General features: G+C 28.7%; 1 long non-coding RNA gene and 1 pseudogene across 1 annotated transcript; both read right to left on the reverse strand.

Annotated features, from left to right (window-relative positions):
• Positions 1–1,906: 1,906 nt before the first annotated feature.
• Positions 1,907–3,971, reverse strand: LOC114076157 (annotated as a pseudogene).
• A 1,586-nt stretch (positions 3,972–5,557) lies between these two features.
• Positions 5,558–7,476, reverse strand: LOC107029180. The gene is made up of 2 exons (XR_001457947.2): positions 7,257–7,476; positions 5,558–6,716 (listed from the first exon to the last, which is right to left on the reverse strand). It is a non-coding gene; the product is annotated as an uncharacterized LOC107029180 (long non-coding RNA).
• Between the last annotated feature and the right edge of the window lie 1,774 nt (positions 7,477–9,250).

Raw genomic sequence — 9,250 nt, forward strand, 5'->3', positions numbered from 1 at the left:
GATCGATTGATTACCTGAAATAACATTAACGAACAACGAATGATCCCATCAGATCCTAGCTCATAGCTCATTATGTAGTAGCTCTTCAATTTATGGACATTGTGGAATTATAGAGTCTCCTAATTTCTCAAGCTCCACATTACATCAGCTTCAATAAACATGATTCCTTCATTATTACAATTTACCATAAGCTTCCTATTAGGTCCTTCAACTATCCTACCAGCTAATGGATAGTAAAACACAAGTGAAAAATAATTATTGGGTAAAAACTGACATATATATTTTCCTTTCTAGAGAATCACTTTACAAAACACAATTTATTTATATGTTCAAGTCTATCTATATTTCCCTAATTAAAGTATGTTTGATGTTACTGCTAAATACTTCTTATTTTTAGAAGCATTTTTTCAAAAATAACTTTTCATAAAAGTGCCTTTCAAAAAGAGCAATTGTGTTTGATAAATTTATTTGAAAAGTGCTCTTGATAATCAGTTTGTGTTTGGATAATTTTCTTTAAAAAGTACTTCTTAGAGTCAAATTACGTAAAAGGGCAAGTATCAATGTGTTTTTAGTATAGACTTATTTTATAGAGAGAAACTGTTTTAAACACTTATACAAAACTTTAGTTACATCAATAATTTAATTATTTGAAATGTACATATGCAAATTTTCAATCAATATTTATATGTTTACAATCCCTATTTTATTCAAATATGAAGAAAAATCATGGTAACTTAAAAAATAATTAATTAAATTCAATTTCAAAGTTAGGATAAAAAATTGTCATGTAGGGTGTGATGTAGGATGAAAGTGTTTATTTATTCATTTTTGTACAAGTTTAAGTGTTTACTTGTGCACACCCTAAATTAAAGATTATAGTTGACAAATAAAATCAAATTAAAGGTCATATTTATTTATTATGTCTTTAATTTATTGCTTGATGTTAGGGTTTTCACTTGCCATCTGAGGGGCTTGTGGTAGGCATCATCACGATCCTATTTTGGATAATGACAAGAAACTATCTAACAGTTACTCATGGTAGGAAATATATCCACAGAACAAAGATATTCAAACACAATATTAATTATTTATTTAGTATATTATTTAGAAATATATTCTTCAAACACAATATTAATTATTTATTTAGTATATTATTCAAACACAATATTAATTATTTATTCCACACGCTAGCTAGAACTAGTGAATATTTCCATTTGTTCATCGTCCACACATATGTTTATGTGTAACACACAACATAAATAAAAGGATAATACATAAGTATCCCTCAGTCTATGTCCAAAAATTCATAGACACACTTATATTATACTAAGGTCCTATTATCTCCCTAAATTTATTTTATTAATAATTTTCTACCCCTTGTCGGCCTACATAGCACTGTCTTGTCGATTCAACGTTGGTTGACTTTTTCTTTTCAAGTTAGTGCCACGTAGGCCGAAATAAAATAATATATTTTTTCGATTTTTTTTTAGAAAGTGACCCTCAATAGACCTCATTTGTTTTCATTAAGATTAAGAGGTCTGAATCTGAATACACATCTGAATATTAAGATTTGTATTAAGATTCAGGTATTTTGATCTGAATATACATTTGAATATTAAGATGTGGTATCTAAATCTGAACACTAAATTATTAATGTCGTTTGTTTTCTGTATCAGAATGTGCATGTGAAATTGACATTATATTAATAAAATATTATAAAAATTTTATTTCAACAAAATATATCATTTTTCATTAAAAAAAGTTTTAAAATTTTAATAATCATGATTTGGAGTACATTTTTTTTCATCCAAAAATCTTGATAAACAACAATACATCAGAAATATTATTGCAATTAGTGTTCTTCACAGACGTCAATACAAGAAAATATTAATATAATAAAAAATACTTGAAAGAATTTATGAAAATTTATTTATTATTTGATAACTTATTAAATGAATCTGAATGTTGTTAAGAGTCTCCTACAGATCTGATTCGTTCAGACCTCTTCAGACTCATTAAAAGACTTTTTTGAAAATAAAACAAATGAACTTAATGGGCTAAATCTGAATGATTCAGCTTCAGACCTAAAAATCAGACATACTTAATAGGCTAAGCCTAAATGATTAAGATTCATACCTCCACTAAATGCAAACAAATGAGGCGTAAGAATAAAACCCAAGAAATTAAGGGGCTCTGAGTTGTCTTCAATTTTCTTTTCATACTCAAATGTCCATGTAATAAATGTGATAAATCTCCACCAATCACTTTCCGGCTTATTGATTTCTTGTAATCATCGATAACTTCAATTTCATACTTAACCATCTTTTCTTGTCCATCTGTATTCATTAATTTGTGCAAATACAAAGATGTTACTCCTAGTTCAACTGCACAATTCCTCATGAAAGACTTAAAAAACAATTACGAAATGTATATATTTTATTTATTTTTATTTTTCTCAAAAAAATATCTATTTATGCACTTGAATGTTGGTTTATCTACCTTTACTGAAGGAGTAGTCTCAAAAAAATATCTATTTATGCACTTGAATGTTGGTTTATCTACCTTTACTGAAGGAGTAGTCTTTAAAATCTCAAAAGAAGAGTTGGAATTTTGGGGAATATGTGAATCACTCTCTCTCTCCACTTTTGAATTGACATTCATTAAGAAAATAATAATTAACATAGTAAGCTTATTATTTACTACTATTAATTATGAAGTGGATGAATTAAAAACTAAAAATTTTGAAGAAGTTATACCTTTTTCAAAGTAATTAATTGAAGGTATAATAGGTAAAGCTTTTTTTGTCATTTCTTGATTTGTCAAAATGGACAAGTAATTAGGGACAACTTAGAAAAGAAATGTGGATAAGTAATTAGGGACAAAGAGGGAGTAGTAACGAAAACTATAATTAGATTATAGGGAAAATGCTCAAATATGCCATTGAACTATCAGAAAAGGCTCATTTATGCCATCAGATAAAAGTTTGTCTCATTTATATCATTACCATTAAAGAAAATGTTCATTCATGCCATTATTTTTTAACACTGGTTTTACAAAACCATTTTTGACATGTGATCAATTATAATTCGATCACGTCATCAATTTTTTAATTAAAAAAATAGAAAAATCAATATTTATTCAGAATTTTGATTTTTTTAGTTGAAAATTTTGATGACGTGACCAATTATAATTCGGCCACATCATCAATTTATTTAATAAAAAATCAAAAAAAATTAATTCAATTTTTTTTTTCAGAATTATGATTTTTTATTAAGTAAAATTTATGACATGGACGAATTATGATTGGCCACCTTTCAAAAATGGTTTTGCAAAACCATTGTTAAAAAATAATGGCATGAATGAGCATTTTTTTTACGGTAATGACATAAATGAGTCAAACCTTTAAATGATGGCATAAATGAGCTTTTTCTGAAAGTTCGATGACATATTTGAGTCTTTTCCCTAGATTATATTATGTTTGGTATGACAAAAGTAAATTTCCATCAAATGTTTTTTAATCCCTCTTCCCTTGGTAACTCGAATTCACAACCTTCAGGTTAGAAATGATGAATGTTTGTCATTCGAGCAACTCCCTCTTAGCTAAACATCATTAGCTAAGGTTTTTATGAACGACTATTTTCTCCAGAAAAAAAAAACCTACAAAACACACCTAAATATAGAAAAATGATGCAAGTAAATCAAATTGAGAGAGAGAGAAAGGGGGTAAATGTATGTTACCTTCATTATATTTCATGATAGTAATCGTACCAACTTTTCTTATTTCACCCTCATGAACCTCCAAATTGGTTGATAGTAGGGTTTATGTTGGCTGCTTGATGAGTATTTGTGTGCATAAGATCATGAATCAAGTGTCCTCCATACTTCACCTCCATCGAAGCAATCAACTTTCCTTTCACCCCCATATTTTTTCTTCTCCTCATAAATGTACTAAGGTGTGAAAATGAATGGTGAGAAAATGTTATGAACATGTAATCTTCGTGTAGAGTTTAATTAGCCGTGAAACCTAGCAAATAGAAAATATTTTCAACCACATATATATCACGTGTTTTTAGTTAGGGATCTAAGATAAGTATTATTTCATTTTTTGCAATATGAGGTGTTAGTTTAATTAAAAATTTCATTGGAAAAAGTTTACAGATGTCATCAAACTTTAAGAAAAGATTTTTTTATGTTATCTGTTAAAAATTTGAATCATCTATGTCATTTTCGTTTGAAAAAGGCTCATAGATGCAATTATTTGTTAACTGAAAATGAAACAGATGAGCCAAACTTTGAACGGATGACATCAATGAGCGTTTTCTCAAAGTTCATGGCATATTTGAGCATTTTTCACTTTTAATAACTAATTTAATTGATGATGTGACCGAATCGTAATTGACCATGTGTAAAAAAAAAGGTTTTGCAAAAACCAAACTGCTTTCCGTTAACAAATAAGGGCCCGTTTGGATGGGCTTAATAAAAGCAGTTTTAAAAAAGTACTTTTGAAAGTGCTGAAACTTATTTTTAAAATAAGCAGTTATGTGTTTGGATAAAAGTGCTGAAGTTAAAAAAAAAGTTGTTGATGTGTTTTGCAAATAAGTGCTGATAAACAGCTTTTTAAATCAAAATGTCTGAAATACCCTTAAAAGCTGTTAACATAATAAAAGTTAATTAATTTTATATTTTACAGCCATAAATAATTATATTTTGCTATCATTCACATATTTCTTTATTATCACAAATTATTTATAAGAGGAATATAAATTTTTATTTAAGTTATATGTGCAACTTATTTTACATTTTAATAATATATAATTTGAATAGATCACTTGAAAGATTTAAGATTTTTAATATTTTCATTCATTAGTAATAGTAATTGTCTATCATCTATACGTGAAAAGGGAAAAATGGAAGAAAGAAATGTTAGGATTATGTGGGTAATTTGGAGATTGTATAAAAATATTAAGGGCAAAAAGGTAAAATGTGGTCAACTTAAAACAGCTTATAAGCTAAAAAAAAAGCACCCCTACCCCAGCTTTTAACTTTTGGCTTAAAATAAGTTTTTTTTTAAACTTAAAATAAGTTATTTTAAATATTGCCAAACAGCTAAATAAGTCAAAAATCAGCTTTTAAGTCAGTTTGACCAGCTTTTAAGCTGAGCCAAACAGACTCTAAATATAAATAAGCTAAACTTTTAATGAAAATGACATAAATGGGCTAAACTTTTATTCAAACGAAAATGACATAAATAAACTAAACTTGTAATAAACGACACAAATGAGCATTTGCTAAAAGCTTGATGACATAACTTAATAACTGATACCTAAAAATACAGCTAGAAAGTAATTGCTTAGTCCACTAACAGATGTAACAAACAATTAACAGTTGATAAATACTTGATATTCCCTCCCCTAAACTGAAGACTTTTCGATTTATTTTTTAGAAGCCAGATCCACAACAGTACGAACTTTGAGTAATTCCCTAAACTTCACAAATGATGCATATTTGAGGGATTTAGTGAATATGTCAGCCACCTGGTCTTAACTTCTGCAAAACATAAGATCAATTACTCCATCTTCAGTGATATTTCTCAGCCAAATAGCTTGTGACACACATACAATTGCAACAACAAATTCAGCTTCAGTTGTTGACAAAGTGGCGATTGGGTGCTTCTTTGATGACCATGAGACTATACTTAACTTAGTATAATGCATAACCCAATGTACTCTTGTGATCATCTATATCTCCAGCATAATCACTATTACATAACGCAATCAAATCTGCCATATCACCCTTTTTATAGAACAAAAATCTATGATACATTTTAAGTACCGAAGGATCCTATTTGCAGCCAAAAGATGCAATTCTTTTGGATTCTCCATGAATTTCCTAATGAGACTTACGACATATGGATGTCTGGCCTAGTTGTTTTCAAGTACATCACACTTCTCACAATTTGTTCGAAAAAAGTATCATCGACCTTTTTCTCTCCAATATCCTTTGTATGCTTCAAGACAATATCTAACGGGATTAGCATTGCTCATGCGGAACCTGATTAGAATTTCTTGCAAAAAACTTCTTTTGAGAAATAAATATTCCATCAACAGATGCACTATTTCTATGCCAAGAAATAGTGGCGGAGCCACATATAGTTAAGGAGGGTCGAACCACAACTCTTCGTCGGAAAATTACATTATGTAGCTAGAATAGAAATTATTTTTTATGTATATATATTACATATTGTCACTCCTTGGCTTCTACACGATTTTATTTCTTAATATTTTGACACACCTTAGATAAAATTCTAGCTCCGTCACTGCTTCAAATGCAATATTGATTATTTATTTAGTATATTCTTCAAATATAATATTAAATATTTATGAATATTTCAATTTATTCAACACACACGCATGTTTATGTGTATAGACATATAAACATGTATAACATAATAGATTTTTTCTATTTTTTCAGAAAGTGACCCTCAATATCCTTTGTCATATTAAGAATAAACCCCAAGAAATTAAGGGGCTCTGGGTTGTTTTCAACTCTCTTTTCATACTCAAATGTTCATGTTATCCATTGTTGTTCACAGGATGATATGATCGTAAAGGAACTATAGAACTCTAACAAATCTCCATCAATCACTTTCCGGCTTATTGATTTCTTGTAACGATCAATGGCTTCAATTTCATACTTGCAAGTCTTTTCTTGTCCATCTGTATTCATTAAATTTAGCAAACACAAAGATGTTACTCCTAGTTCTACTGCACAATTCCTCATGAAAGACTTGAAGCATTTACAGAATAAATTGAATATATTATATTTATTTCCTTTATGTTTTTTTTAAGTTTCTCCGAAATTTATCTATTAATGCACTTGATGATTTGATTTATCTACCTTTACTGAATGGAGTAGTCTTTAAAATCTCAAAAGAAAGAGCTGATATATTGGGGAATATGAGAATTAGTAAGGAAAACTATAATTAGATTATATTATGTTTGGTATGTCAAAAGTAAATTCCCGTCCTTCTTGTTGACTCGAATCACAACCTTTCAGGTTAGAAGTGATGGATGCTTATTATCCGAACAAACTCCCTCTTGTCCAAACATCATCACTAAGTTTTTAATTTATGAAGATTATTTTCTCAAAAAACTAATTTTCATACAACAAAATACAGCTAAATATAAAAATTGATGCAAGTAAATTAAATTGAGAGGGAGAGAGAGAGAGATAGAGTGGGGATAAATGTATTTTACCTTCATTATATTTCAAGTTAATAATCGTACCAACGTTTCCTATTTCACCCTCATGAACCTCGAAAAGGTTGATAGTAGGACTTATGTTGGCTGCTTGATGAGTATTGGTGTGCAAAAGATCATGAATTAAGTGTCCTCCACACTTCACCTCCATTGAAGCAATCAACTTGCCTTTTACCCATATTTTCTTTTCCTCAGAAATAGTAATAAGGTGTGAGAATGAATTGGTGACAAAATGTTAAGAAATAGTAGTCTTTATATAGATTTTAGTTAGCTGTGAAAGACTAGTGAATAGAAACAGTTTCAACCACATACATATATCACGTGTTATTTCATTTTTGGAATTAGGTGCAAGTCTAGTTAAGTTTAAATATTCTATCGAACACTGAGAAAAGACTCATTTATATAATTCGTTAAACATTTGGATCATTTGTGTCATTTTCGTTTGAGAAAAAGGCTAATTCATGCCATTATTTGTTAATTGAAATGACATAAATAAACCACACTTTAATTGGATGCATATATGATTCTTTTCTCAAAGTTTGATGGTATATTTGAGTCTTTTCACTTTTAAACAAAACTTATTTAATTAATGACTGAATCATAATCGATCACATGTAAAAAAATGATTTTGCAAAAGCGAATTTTTTTTCAGTTAATTGAGTCTTTTCTCAAATGAGATGATACAAATTAGCTAAACTTTTAACGGATGACATAAATACGTTTTTTCTCAAAGTTAAATGAAATATTTTAGTATTTTCCCAATATAATTTTCACAATAAAATTTAATGTACCCATGGTAATTATAATAAGGTCTATATATACAGGTTTACAAATAAGGAATTATTGGCATACATATAATTTTCTTTCTTGAGGATTCAGGTACACAATTTAATTAGAGTGTGTCAAAAGTCAAAACGTAATTCAATTATTACCAAACAAACTATTAGATTTGCCAGAACGAGCTAAGATGCATTAAATAACAATTTTCATACTCAAATGTCCATGTAATCCATTGTTGTTCACAGGATGATATGATCGTAAAGGAACTATAGAAATCTAACAAATCTCCACCAATCACATTCGTTTTATCGATTTCTTGTAACTAACGATGGCTTCAATTTCATACTTCATAGTCTTTTATTGTTCATCTGTATTCTTTAAATTTAGTAAATACAAAGGTGTTACTCCTAGTTCAACTACACAATTCCTTATGAAAGACTTAAAAGCATTTACAAATTATCATATTTATTTATTTATTTTACTTTTCTTCATTTTTCTCCAAAAATTATCTATTAATGCACTTGAATATTTGGTTTATCTACCTTTACTGAGTGGAGTAGTCTTTAAAATCTCAAAAGAAGAGCTGACATTTCGAGGAATATGAGAAATCGGTAAGGAAAACAATAATTTAGATTATATTATATTTTTGGCATATGACAAAAATAAATTTCCATCAAACAATTTACTTTTATCCCTCCTCCCTTGGAGACTCTAATTTACAACCTTATCATTCGAGCAACTCCTTCTTGTCCAAGCATCATCAGCTAAGGTTTTTATGAGGATTATTTCCTCACAAAAATAATTTCCATTCTATAAAATACACCTAAATATAGAAAAATGATGCAAGTAAATCAAATTGATAGAGAGGATAAATGTATGTTACCTTCATTATATTTCATGTTAATAATCACACCAACTTTTCCTATTTCACCCACATGAACCTCAAAATGATTGATATTAGGGCTTATGTTGGCTGCTTGATGAGTATTGATGCGCATAAGATCATGAATTAAGTGTCCACACTTCACCTCCATTTTAAGATATATTGAGGTTTACAAATACAGGATCTTAATTACAAAATTATGAAACTTTGCTATCATCAATCACAGTGAGGAATTGCAATTCATTTATTATTGAGTAAGGATAAGACTCGTACGTATCATCTTTCTCAAAACTCCACTTATTTAATTGCATTTTAAATGATTTTAGAC

This window comes from Solanum pennellii, chromosome 1 (genome assembly GCF_001406875.1).
Source record: "Solanum pennellii chromosome 1, SPENNV200".
Classification (NCBI taxonomy): Eukaryota; Viridiplantae; Streptophyta; class Magnoliopsida; order Solanales; family Solanaceae; genus Solanum; species Solanum pennellii.